The following is a 14,445-nucleotide window of genomic DNA, read 5'->3' on the forward strand; positions in this document are numbered from 1 at the left end:
GTGACGCCCCGTCCAATCGGGACGGGCGGCTCCGTGACGCGGAGGGGGGCGGAACACTAGACGGAGAGAGCTGGCGGCGAGCGGACATCGCCGCTCCTCGTGGGCCATTATATCGGAATTACATGTGTAATTTGATTAAATAAACTACACGCTGTTATCACTACCTGCCAGCGTCCTCCCTGTTATTACTGGCACAACAAATGGCGACGAGGGTTCCGGAAGTGGGGCCCACGAGTGTCTCTCCATGCCCTCCTGTTCTTGCTGATTGAGGCGGAGCCCTCCCACGTGGGCGTCTGCTGCTGAAGTCCGTCCCTGCTGCATCTAGTGCCGGCCTTGCTGCCTGTCTCGCCTGCCTCACTGCCTCGTGCTTCTGCCTGTCGACGCTGTCTCCGGCCCTGAGTGCCAGGTACCTTCTGTTGCTGTGGGGTCTCGCCTAGCGGTGTCCGCGCCTTGCTTGGTCCTCACTCCTCGTGCATACGTGCCGTCAAGGCTTTGGGTCCTGCTGCTGCGTGGGAGAGCCTGCCGTCTGCGCCACGTGTGCCGGGCGCGCTCAAAATGGCGCACGGAGGCAACATCTGTGTCCCGCCTCTATTTTTGGAGGTTCCCGGCAAGCCATGCATGAAGTGGAAAAGCTGGTTGAGGGCTTTCGAGAACTATATCGTTTCCATTGATGGCACGGGGTACTCGGCGGAGCGGAAAAAGGCGCTGCTGTTCGGACTGCTGGGGAAGGCTGGGCAAGAGGTCTTCGACAGTTTGCCTGTGTTCGTGAATCCGCCTGGTGTTACCACTCAGCTCAACGCGTACCAGGAGGCGGTAAGGAGGTTGGAGCTGCAGTATGCTGAAGAGACTAACATCATGGTGGGGCGCCACAAGTTCGCGCTTAGGAAGCAGGAAGAGGGGGAGTCTATTGAGGAATACATTGCCTGCTTGCGCGTTCTGGCCCAAGACTGTGAATTTGCGGGCATGACGGACACTTACATCAGAGACCAGGTGGTGTTCTACTGCCACTCCAAGAAAGTGCAGGAACGATTGCTGACATGCCGCGATCCTACGCTTCAGGAGGTGGTGGCCATTGCGAAGGCCATCGAGAGATCCCTGGTGTCCGCAGAGGAACTTGCCAAGACTAGCCACGCTGCCAATGTGTTTTATGTGCAGGACAGGAGCAAATCCGCCCAGAAGCCTCCTGATAGAGGGCGAATGATAAGGGGGCGGTTAGGAAGCCGCTTGCTTGCTTCAGGTGCGGAGCGATAGATCACTTGGCGGACAGTAAGGCTTGCCCTGCGCTGGGCAGGAAATGTACTAAGTGCAGGAGGGTGGGCCACTTTGCTGCTGTATGCAAGACCAGGAAGCCAGCTAGCAGTGTGAAAGTGAGTTCTGTGAGCGAAGGTGATCTTGAGGCGCTAGGGGATATAGTGCTATCTATTGATGCTGAGGATGGGCGAGTGAAGGGGCCCATAGGCTCCGTGATGATTGGCTCTGTTGAGCTTCCGTTCACTGCTGATTCAGGTTCCCCTATTACCCTGATTTCCGACACTACCTTTGATGCGATGTGGCACGATGTGCAGTTGCGTGTGACGGACGTAAACCCGAAAGCGTTTGGGGAGCAGGATATAGTGATGAAAGGGTAAGAAGATGATGGATTTTCTCGCCCACTCGGGGATCAAGCAGGAGAAGACCCCATTGTACAGCCCGAAGAGCAATGGGCAGGTAGAGAGAATGAACAGGTTCCTCAAAGAGGGAATCCAGCTTGCCCTTGCGTCCAACTTGGATGTGAAGATGTTTCTCGCGGACAAGGTGCACACTTACCACAACACTCCAAATGCCGTTACTGGTCACACGCCTTTCTATTTGATGAGGGGGAGACGGTGCACCAGCGAACTTACCCCCAAATACAACGAGTGCTATGATGTGCGAGAAGACACGGAGGGTGTACATGAGAAGACGCTGAGAGTCAGGGAGCGACTCATGGCTAAGCAAGAGTGTGCAAAAAAGTACGCCGATACTGTGAATAGAGCCAGAGCTAAGGAGGTGGAACAGGGAGATTGGGTCCTAGTAAGGAAGCCGCATAAGGTGATGAAGGGGGAGTCAGTCTTTCAAACTCCTGTACGTGTGCGGGAGGTCAGGAAAGGGGCAGTGTGTTTGGAAAGCGGAGGATGGAGAAGCAAAGATGACGTCGTCAAGCTCAAAGCAGGCCAGGAAAACATCATTATGAATGGAGGCCGTGCGAGTGGGCCCAGGAATGACGATAGTGTACCTGAGTGGCGAGAGTACGAGGTTGTGAGCAGGAGTGAACGGGCGGATAATGGTTGGCTGCACACCCCGCCTGTTGACAGAGCTAGCAGTGGTGAATCAGCATGTCATGAGGAGATGCGAGTTGAGACAAGTGGTGCCGGTGGGCGTGGTGGAATGAAGTCCGTGCGGGAGTGCGAAGGCAACCAAGGTGTCCAGGAGGGTACCAGATGTAGCAGCCCGCTATGCGCCGAGGGGCAACCTCGGTTTGTGACTCCTAGGAGGCCTACCAGATCTGTTAGGGCGCCCAAGCGCTTTGAAGACTTTGTTATGACATGATTAACGTTTTGCTGTTATATTATTGAAGGGGAGATGTTGTACGGTCTAGTGTCTCGTTCCCTCTGTGTCACGTGACGCCCCGTCCAATCGGGACGGGCGGCTCCGTGACGCGGAGGGGGGCGGAACACTAGACGGAGAGAGCTGGCGGCGAGCGGACATCGCCGCTCCTCGTGGGCCATTATATCGGAATTACATGTGTAATTTGATTAAATAAACTACACGCTGTTATCACTACCTGCCAGCGTCCTCCCGGTTATTACTGGCACAACAAACAGTAAGAAAGACCCTGATGGAGAGTTGGTCTTGGATGAGATACAGCCTCTTCTTGCCAAAAAACTCTACGTTCAGTTTAGGCATGGAATCCTCCTGTTACGTACCTTCTCCCGAAAATGGGAGGGGACTCCAAATAGGGGCGGTCCGAAATGTAATCACCCCGATGAATCTGAATTACACGTGTTGTTTTTTTGCAAGGGGTATATAAAGGCTAGTAAACGTTGGTTAATTCAAATATGTAGAAACCTGGGGACACGTCGCTGCTCTGAAGCGTACAGGATTCTTAACACAAATACGTATTGTTTACTCCATCTCACGTTTTCTATTCAACATGTGGTGTACCCGTAGGATGATATCACGATGTTAAGCTTTAAAACTAGCCAATACCTTTGGAGTCCAGGAAGTGTCCTCCGAAGTTGTCAACAGAGACCATCGCCTAGATCAGCAACGGCGTCTCTACTGCGTACGTCGGAGAGCCGCGGCTTGCTTCCGAGCATGCGTCGGGCAGTGTCCCTGCTTTGAACATGCGCAGATAAGCATGTCTTTGCCTTGAGCATGTGGTGTGGAGCAATATCTGCGGCCTACGGATTACAGTTGCGCTGTTGTCTGCGCATGCTCAGCTTTGACGCTACATTGCTCCTCCTCCTTCTCTACAGCTCTTAGTTTCACTTCTGAAATTCAAAGAGAGGACGGGGTGGCGAGATCAGCAAGAGTGAGTAACGGCGCACTGTCCGCGGGTTTATGTGCAGGGCCACGTGCAAAGTGTAGTGTCTGATAGTTGTAGAATATTTGGAGAAACAGATCGGTGAACCGGGAGGATGCCCGAAAAGACCAGACTGAGCGTAGGAGGTGGAACAGGTCATACTGTCGAGTGATGCTATTGTGGCGGCTGGTGCATATTTAAAGGGGCGGGCGGGGCAGAAAACTCCCAGTTGGATTTACAGGGCGAGCGGAGTGAGCGAGATTGAATCAAACTAGAAGACCGGGACCTGTGCATCTCGTTATTAGCTCCCTACTTGGACAGGGAAAATGATCAAAAATTGGGAGGAAATCGTGCATTTTCAGTGTATATTGCAAGAAAGCATGCTACGGTTTATTGAAAAAAGTGCACATGGACTCACAAAGGCTCACCAGTCTCTCTGCACTCACACAGGCACATCACTCCGCTCACCCTGTGCTCACAGATGCACTCTCAAGCATAGCTCTCCCCTACTCTCGCAAGGGCCACTCCTCAAGTGCATCCACACCACTTACCCGCACTCAAGAAGGCATGCTGCTCATCCGGCATACTCATGCAGCCCCACGATTCACTCTGCACTGACAGTACTCCCACAGCACTTACTTACACAGGCACACCATTTGTGATGCGCTCACAGCTCACACACTCACACCCTTCATCCTGAACTCATACAGTCTCCTCACTCATCCAGTGGACTCTAATTACTCACCCTACACTCATACAGGCAGACCGCTCACCCTGCACTCATGCAACTCACTCTGCACTCACACAGGCAAATTGTCCCACTCACCCTGTGCTCACTGCTTAGCTCACCCTACACTCACACAAGCATAGTCCTCACCCTGCTCTCACAAGGGTGCACCACTCCTCAAGTGCATCCACACCACTCACCCACACTCAAGAAGGCATGCTGCTCATCCGGCATACTCATGCAGCCCCATGATTCTCTCTGCACTGACTGTCCTCCCTCAGCACTTACTTACACAGGCACACCATTTGTGATGCGCTCACAGCTCACACACTCACTCCCTTCATCCTGAACTCATACAGTCTCCTCACTCATCCAGTGGACTCTAATTACTCACCCTACACTCATACAGGCAGACCGCTCACCCTGCACTCATGCAACTCACTCTGCACTCACACAGGCACATCACTCCGCTCACCCTGTGCTCACAGATGCACTCTCAAGCATAGCTCTCCCCTACTCTCGCAAGGGCCACTCCTCAAGTGCATCCACACCACTTACCCGCACTCAAGAAGGCATGCTGCTCATCCGGCATACTCATGCAGCCCCACGATTCACTCTGCACTGACTGTCCTCCCTCAGCACTTACTTACACAGGCACACCATTTGTGATGCGCTCACAGCTCACACACTCACACCCTTCATCCTGAACTCATACAGTCTCCTCACTCATCCAGTGGACTCTAATTACTCACCCTACACTCATACAGGCAGACCGCTCACCCTGCACTCATGCAACTCACTCTGCACTCACACAGGCAAATTGTCCCACTCACCCTGTGCTCACTGCTTAGCTCACCCTACACTCACACAAGCATAGTCCTCACCCTGCTCTCACAAGGGTGCACCACTCCTCAAGTGCATCCACACCACTCCCCCACACTCAAGAAGGCATGCTGCTCATCCGGCATACTCATGCAGCCCCATGATTCTCTCTGCACTGACTGTCCTCCCTCAGCACTTACTTACACAGGCACACCATTTGTGATGCGCTCACAGCTCACACACTCACTCCCTTCATCCTGAACTCATACAGTCTCCTCACTCATCCAGTGGACTCTTAATTACTCACCCTACACTCATACAGGCAGACCGCTCACCCTGCACTCATGCAACTCACTCTGCACTCACACAGGCACATCACTCCGCTCACCCTGTGCTCACAGATGCACTCTCAAGCATAGCCCTCCCCTACTCTCACAAGGGCCACTCCTCAAGTGCATCCACATCACTTACCCGCACTCAAGAAGGCATGCTGCTCATCCGGCATACTCATGCAGCCACACGACTCACTCTGCACTGACTGTCCTCCCTCAGCACTTACTTACAAAGGCACACCATTTGTGATGCTCTCACAGCTCACACACTCACACCCTTCATCCTGAACTCATACAGTCTCCTCACTCATCCAGTGGACTCTAATTACTCACCCTACACTCATACAGGCAGACCGCTCACCCTGCACTCATGCAACTCACTCTGCACTCACACAGGCACATTGTCCCGCTCACCCTGTGCTCACTGCTTAGCTCACCCTACACTCACACAAGCATAGACCTCAACCTGCTCTCACAAGGGTGCACCACTCCTCAAGTGCATCCACACCACTCAGCCACACTCAAGAAGGCATGCTGCTCATCCGGCATACTCATGCAGCCCCACGATTCTCTCTGCACTGACAGTACTCCCACAGCACTTACTTATACAGGCACACCATTCGTGATGCGCACACAGCACTCACACCCTTCATCCTGCACTCGTACATAGTGCCAATATCGGACACACTCACCAGCCCTCCCGCAGCAACATACAGGTAGCATAAATAAGCAGACAAGACAACTTTTTGGTGGAGAAAATTGCTGCAGGTTTATTAGCATACCAAATATGCCAACATGGTGGGTTATCTTACAGGCCATCCAAAGGCAAGCCGCCCCTCGCGGCCTACCACCTGATGGGCCAACTTGTATCGTGGTCTTAGGCACATTGCTCTGCTCGCCCTATGCTCACTGCTCAGCTCACCCTACACTCACACAAGCATAGCCCTCACCCAGCTCTTGCTGGAGCAGAGTTTTCTGTTGAAAATTTATCGGGTTTTTTTAAAAAAGCTCCAGTTTTGTCTATAAGTCGTGATTAAAAAAAAATATATACTAATTCATAATTATTAATTATTTGTTTTGTGTGAAAATTCTAATTAACCAACCCGATTAACAAGAGAAATTACACGTGGGAAAGCATATATGTTGCTTAATAATAATGTGCAGGTTTTATTAAATGAATGTTGCTAAGCTAAGTGCTGTTTGTTTTAAAGCACAAAACGCTTTTTAAATAACGTGTACTAATGCTTAAATATGTTGCAGATGGCTAGTTAATTACATACACATAAGGGTATTAGAGGGAATTAACACTGTTTAATCATTGCGATGATGTAGTAACGTTGTTTGTATTTCTTTCGATTAAGATGGTTCATTTTGGCCTAAAACAAGATGGCTACCGTTTGCAGCCTGTATTTGAGTGATCGAATTTTGATGAGAGGGCCTTGCTGAACATGGTCGAGAGTCACCTGACCACAGTCTTCGCCTGGTTTAAAAGTTTTCCGTGAGGACAGCAGTTCTGGGCGTAAGTCCAAGTACCTTGGACGAGGATAAGGTCACAATGAACAATGACAATGCTGCGGTGGCGCTGCTAGAGATATCAAGGAAGAGCGGCTTCGAAAGAAACATTTGTAAACTTGAGTTCCTTCTTCCGTCTTTTTATTTTTGTGATTTTTCTGAGTGGAGATTTTCCAAATGTAGCGATGCTACATCCTTTCCTGCTCGCTCTGCTCAGCGGCTCAACGGAAACTCAGAACATTTTATGTTGCTTTATTTTGTAATTTTTATTATAAATATACTAGACTAGAGAGGGTCTGTGGTCATTGCATTTGGATTTCTGAGGCCACTTCTTTCCGAACTTGCGTTGGTGAGGATCGATGCTGTGAGGACGGCGACTTGGGAGATTTCTACTAAGAGACCTGTCCTGACCCATTTATGACATTTAGCTAGAATAGGTAACTATGAGAATAATGATTTTATTTTGATTGCCTTTCCATTTGAACTAATTTTAGATAAAGAATCATAATTTTAAATACAGTGTTGGTGATTATTTCTTGTCAATTATTGAGTACTCTATTGTGATTATTGTTGTGTAAATCATGACTCAGGACAGTATCAATTAGGTTTATCGACCTTGTTGTAGATGCAGGGTGTTTAGAAGGTTTCCTCTCTCATGGTTGGTACTGATAGAGTAATATGAGTGTATGTCAGTGAAATGGGCCCAAGAGTATGGTGAGTGTATGTGTGTGTATCTGTGAAATTACTCTATCCGTGGAAGTAGGGAGAATTTATATGCCCTGATCTGCACCAATTTCCTGGTAGCAGAGGATGGTTTTGATTATTGTCTTGATCTGATTAGATTGCTTGTACATTGGCTTTTGATTTATTGATTATTGATTGATGTTGGTATATGTACTAATACTATATGTTGGAGTCGTCATGTTGAGTTTTATGTAGTGCTTCTGGAATTTGGGAGCTGGTGACAGTTCTGTAGTAGGGCAGAGGGAAGTATATGCTGCTCTTAGGAAAGACGGGATTGTTGGAATTACCTGTACGTATGCAGGAAAAACGTGTGACAATTGAAGTTGCGCGTCACATTGTCTGAGTTCGGAATTAGTGACATCGTCGTGTGTTACTATTAGGGATATATTTCTAGTATAAAAGGAGTGTGTATGATAGCGAAGGTTATCTGTGAAACTCTGGTCTTAAGTCCCAGGGATCCGTAAGGTTTGCCATTAAAGCTTATCACGGGAAGAGTAATAGGTATTCTCTGAGCTTGTCAGAAGGACTGGACAGAGGTAAATGCTGCTTGGTCAATGTGTGATATAATTTTGTAGTGGGACAGACTGTTCGCTGTTCTCGGGAAAAGCAGGATTCTGTGTGCATGTACTACATTTTCTTGTATGAAAGTGCGTGAATGTATGAGCATTTAGTTGATTGTAAAACTCTTTGGAGCAGTCCTAGAGGAAGCAGTTACTGGATGCATGTTAGAAGGGCAGAGTAGAAGAATGTGCTACTGTGTCAACGAGAGTAATAATTCCGTAGTGGAACAGAAGTGAGTGCTGTTTCAGGGAAGAGACGGGATTCTTGTGAAAAAGATTTTCTTTACTATTCTATGGTTAGCGAAGCAGACAATGGAGGTGTTTATATGTTGTAACTAATAGATATTGTAAAATTTTGACACGAAGTCTACTGAGATGATTTTGTAAAGGAGGGGTAGACGAGTGACAGGAGACAGGAGCAGGAGCGACTGCAGCGACTGCTGACGTAAAACAGACCGCGCTCTGATTGGATATTGAATCAGAACAGTGCTCGCGCTGGGATTGGTGCGTTGGTGTGAGCCGCGCAAGGATTGGAAGGGGTACAAGGTGACGTAGACGCTCCAGGATTGGTGCGTTGGTGTGAGTCGATCTGTTATTGGATTAAATATCGTACTGTACAGTTGTATTACAGAAGGGATTAGAAAGTTTTGGTAAACGCAGAAATGTATTACCAAGAAGAGAAAAAGAAGAAATCCTTGTTCGGAAAAATAAAGAGATGGTTTGACAAGGATAAAGATGTTAAAACAAGAGAAGGTGAATTGTTACCTCCAACGAAAACGCCTGCATCCTTTATGGTTGCGAGATATGGGTATCATACTTGTATATGGTTGGAGAATTGGGCTAGATATACCAAGGAAGATGGTGTCTTAGCATTCCCAGAACATGGTTCATTTAATTTGGGTGTGTTGAAAAATTTGCGAGAGAAAATGATGGGTCTAGAGCCTAGACCAAGGCCGACACAGTTTGAGGCTTTAGTGGAATGGGAAGAGGAAGTACATGAGCGAGAAAAACAGAGGTCTGGAGGCAATTATAGATACATGTTTGGGAGGAAACATGATCGTGAAACTCATCATGATCGGATGAGGAGATGGCGAGATGCTAGTATGTCAGAAGGATTATATCCTATGAGAACAGTTGACGAGAAGGAAGAAAGGACGGGAATGGAGAGAGTTCCTGAGACAGAAGTGAGAAGATATGGAGTTAGCGATTATGAGGATGAGGTCTTGAATGACATGATTTACAAGAGACCACCTCCATATAGACCAGAACCAGAAGAGAGCACACCAGTTGTTTCTCCGATAAGAGATACATTGCGTATCATTGAGACAGAAGTTGTGACACCTGAATTAAGAAGTGGTAACCCTTTCAGAGAAAAAGAGGGAGAGAAAAGATGTGGTGATGAGAATACGAGAGAATTAGCCAGAACTACATCAGAACTGACTGAAAGGATTAGGGAGCTGACGAAGAATCTGGAAGCTGTTACGGTGCCTGTAACCATAGGTCCGGTTATGCCTGTTTTTGATAAACAGAGGATGGGTGAAAATGATTTGGTGGTTCCATATGTTGGGAATAAGATAACAAGTTTGGCTGGTCCCTCAGGAGATTCAGGAAAAAGGACAGTAGGTAATGATGATTTGAGACAATCCAGACGTGACACATGCAGTAGAGGATTAGAGGTACAGTCTAATTCAAGATTGGATACTAGTGATGCTAGTTGTTCAGGGATGCCAATGTTAGAACCACAGAGGATGCCAGAAAAGGTGGTTCCAGTGAAAAGAACTACTGAAATAACAGCTGAAGATTTGAATGATTGGATGAAAGTCCTTCAAAAGAGGGATAAAGATTCCCAGGCAATTGATGTGACCAAGTTACGCATAGAATTAGAGGAGCTTGTTGTAGGGACAGTTCCTACAGACATTCTAAAAAATCATCATGATGGAGAATTGTTATTCATGTGTAAAAACATTACCTGGAGAGCTAAAAATACGCATGACAGGTTAAGAGCAATAGCGAATGAGCAAGGAGTTGACATTGATAAGGTGAAAGCATTGCAGAGGTCTTACAGGATGGATTTTACAGACAAGGATATTGAAAATTTGAATGGTAATGGTAGAACAGGACAGATTAAAGAGATGATCGCCTTATTGCGAAAATGGGGTGACGTAGAAAAATGGAAGGATAGGTGGTATAAGATAAGGGAAGAATCAGTGGACAGGACTTATTCAGCATTTCCTGTGAGAGAAAAAGAGAAAACAGTGGATGCTTATCCTATGAGAGAAATACCTGGAGGAGGATATGTACATGTTCCATGGACCAGACAGGATATTCTATCATTTACGAATGATTTCCCTCGACTGAGAGAAAAGCCCGTCGAGTGGTATAGGCAGGTAGACAGGTTTGTGAAATTGTCAAAAGTGCTGTGGATTGACCTGAATAGTCTGTTTGATATAATTGTTCCAGCAGATTTGTGGGCTGAGTGTAAAATAGTTGTAAGTTGGCCTACTGAGGAATATCCAAGAGATCAGAGAACAGGAGCACCAGATCCAGAGGTAATGAGGAAGTATGATCAGGTGATTGTATACCTGAAAAGTAAAGTACCTCCAAAAGAGACAGACTGGGTTAAGATAGATCGAACACATCAGGAAGAAAAAGAATCAGTTCATGCTTTTTATGAGAGGCTGATACTGGCTTTTAAACAATTCAGTGGAGATGAGCACCTGGGTGACAAAGATTTGAGTCATTTTGTATACAGATTTGTATATGGCCTGAGACCTGAGATTAGTGAGAGAATTCGTGAGCATACAGTGGATTGGCAGAGTAAGAAAATAGATGAGATTCTGAGACATGCAAAATACTTCAGTGATGAAATTGAAGCAAAACAGAGAAAGCTGAAAGAGAAGGCAATGTGGGCACAAGTGAAGGTTGCGGAGAGACAAGAAGCACAGTTGGTGGAACAGGCAAATAATTCAGGGAATAGGCCCAGATATGCAGGGAAAGGAAAGGGGAATCTTGAGGAAGCGAAGAAAAAGTTCCCTTGTCACAACTGTGGCCAACTGGGACATTGGAGATCTGAATGTACCAATCCACCATTAGCTAATAACGAGAGTAAACCCTTAAATCAACAGGTGCAGAACGAGGGGAATAATCAACAGCAGCAACAACAGAAGGTTGTGAGACAGCAGAGCCAAGAGCCAAAACCGCCCTTGCCGCAGAGTAGAGGGTCACAAAAGTACAATCAGGATTCGGGATTCTACAATGAGGAGCAGGTAAACAAACCAAGGCGTTCTAACCAGGTACAACAGTATTTGTTAAAGAATGAAGGGAGTGAGTCTGAAGGTGATTATTGACGGTGCCGAGGAGAGGAGGAAGAGTGCATACTTGGTGCAACTCTAGAAATAGACCAGGCAGGACCATTTGTAGATGGGAAAATAAATGAAGAAAGTGTTACTTTTTTAGTAGACACAGGTGCGACAAGATCAACTGTCAGGTCAGCAGATATTAGAAATCTTCCTCTCTCGGATGAAGCAATCCAAGTAGTTGGTGTAGCAAATACACAAATCAGGACACGACTTACTGAACCAGTAAGGGTACAAATAGGGAAATTGTCGGAAATGCACAGATTTGTGGTCTGTGACACTAGTCCAGTGAACTTGTTGGGTAGGGATCTGTTATGTAAAATGAACTGTACAATTTTTTGTACTCCGGATGGAATAGCTTTTGAAACACAAGATGAAGATGTTTTGTACCGAATGACTCTGTTTAATCCAGAGGATTTGCCTCAAGAGCTGAGAGACACAGTGAAAAAGACAGTTTGGGATTTTACTGGAGAGGATGTGGGATTGATGAATAATGTAGATCCTGTGAAAATTTCAGTGAAAGAGGGAATTACTTATCCTAACATTCCTCAGTACAAAATGACACCAGAAATAATTGAGGGAATAACTCCTATAATTGAGAAAATGATTCAGCAAGGAGTTTTGAGAGAACTACTGAGTAGTCCGTGTAATTCACCGATAATGGGGCTAAAGAAACCTAATGGGAAGTTCAGGATTGTACAGGATTTGAGAAAAGTTAACCAAATTGTGGTGGCATGTTGTCCTATTGTGCCAAATCCGTCAGTGATTTTGTATCAGATTCCACATGATGCTGAGTGGTATACAGTGATTGATTTGTGTCATGCTTTCTTTTCAATTCCATTGCATCATGACAGCCAGCCGATTTTTGCATTTAGGTTTGGCCAGCGTATTTTAGCATGGTGTCGAATCCCACAGGGGTACACAGAGAGTCCATCGATATTTAATCAGTTATTGAAAAAGTCATTGGAGAGTTTGATCATGCCTGAAAACTCAGTACTAGTGCAGTATATTGATGACCTACTCGTGGCATCAAAGACACGTGAAGCTTGTGAAGTAGATACCATAGCTTTACTGAATCATCTGGCAGATGGAGGGTTAAAGGTATCTCCAGCCAAATTGCAATTTTGCAAGAAAGAGGTGCATTATCTTGGACACAATATTGAAAAGGGTCTGAGAAAGGTGACTGATGACAGGATCAGAATTATCAGAGAAATGAAAGCCCCAAAGACCCAGAGAGAAGTGAGGATGTTTCTGGGGATGGTGGGTTATTGTCGTCAGTGGATAATTAATTTTTCGCTGATAGCAAAGCCACTGATTAAGCTGACAAAAAGTGAGATGAAAGACCCATTGGAACTAGATGGAGAACAAATTGCAGCATTTGAGGAGTTGAAGAGCAGAATGTGTGAAGCCCCTGCTTTAGGTATGCCAGACTATGAAAAAGAGTTTGAGTTGTACTGCAGTGAGAGAAATGGATGTGCACTTTCAGTGTTAATTCAGAAACATGGATTACTGAGAAGGCCTATTGCGTACTTCTCATCGACACTTGACCCTGTAGCTGTGGGTTTACCAGGTTGTCTGAAATCTGTAGCTGCAACATGTAAAAGTCTGGAACAGAGTGAAGGAATCATAATGGGATATCCTGTAAGGGTATTCGTACCTCATAATGTGGCAATTCTTTTGATAAGAAGCAGAACTCAGTATATGTCACATAGTCGGCTGACTAAATATGAGAAAGTCATTCTGGGAGCATCAAATGTGACTCTTGAGAGATGTGTGAATGTGAATCCAGCAACATTATTGCCAGATAATGAAGGTGTGGGGATAAAGACAGAAGATGATCACAATTGTTTGGATGTGCTGGATTACTGTACAAAACCGAGACCAGACATAAGAGATCTTCCATTGCCTGAGAGTGATCATGTGCTGTTTGTGGATGGATCATGTCTGAGGAATGATGATGGTGTGCTGAGTGCAGCATTGGCAGTGTGCAAAGTTTCAGAAGTTATGGAAGCATCGCCATTGAAAGGAGTGAAATCTGCACAAGTTGCTGAATTGGTGGCATTGACGAAAGCTTGCGAAATTGGGAAAGATCTGAGAGTGACTGTAATGACTGATAGTCAGTATGGATTTGGAGTTGTGCATGATTTTGGCCAGCTTTGGCTACAGAGAGGTTTCTTGACGTCGAGTGGGACTCCAATAAAGAATGCTGAGGTGATTGGAAAATTGCTTGAGGCGATACAGCTGCCTAAGGAATTAGCGGTTGTAAAATGTGCTGCTCATGGACAAGGAGATGATTTTGTGACAATTGGAAACCGATTTGCAAACGACATTGCACAGTATTGTGCTAAAAATAATCACTCGATTAATAGGGAACGAGAAGGGGAAATGTCTTTTTGTTCTGTGATGTTTACTAATGTCCTAGAAACGTGGGATGAGGTGAAACAGTTGCAGGATGAGGCAGGAAAGGAAGAAAAGAAAGACTGGATCAAGGCAGGTTGTGCCCCAAGAGAAACAGATCATGTCTGGATCTATAGAGATGGTAGACCAGTCATGCCTAACTCTATGTTGTCAGCAATGGCAAGGATGTATCATGGCCAGGGACATTTGGGAAGGGATGCGATGATCAGGTCTTTTAAACAGACTTGGTACAATGCAAAGTTCAGGACGATTGCAGAAAGCATTTGTCAAAGATGTTTGATTAGTCAGCAATTTAACACTGGGAAAAAGACAGTGGTGAGTCTAGGAACAATAGGCAGAGAAGGTGGTCCTTTTACCAGAATGCAGATTGATTTCATTGAAATGCCACAAGTGAACAGATTGAGGTATGTTCTAGTGGTAGTCTGTTTGT

At 46.2% G+C, this 14,445-nt stretch overlaps 2 protein-coding genes across 2 annotated transcripts in view; one reads left to right on the forward strand and one right to left on the reverse strand.

Moving 5' to 3' along the window:
• Positions 1-3,347, reverse strand: part of LOC146799986 (uncharacterized) — a 92,894-nt gene extending 89,547 nt beyond the window's left edge. Inside the window, exon 1 of the mRNA XM_085620921.1 lies at positions 3,229-3,347. The gene's annotated coding sequence lies outside the window, so the exon portion shown is untranslated. The remainder of the gene's footprint in view (positions 1-3,228) is intronic.
• The window catches only part of LOC146799985 (uncharacterized), a 318,891-nt gene that overhangs the window by 218,397 nt on the left and 86,049 nt on the right, over positions 1-14,445 (forward strand).

This window comes from Triturus cristatus, chromosome 8 (genome assembly GCF_964204655.1).
Source record: "Triturus cristatus chromosome 8, aTriCri1.1, whole genome shotgun sequence".
NCBI classification, from domain to species: Eukaryota; Metazoa; Chordata; class Amphibia; order Caudata; family Salamandridae; genus Triturus; species Triturus cristatus.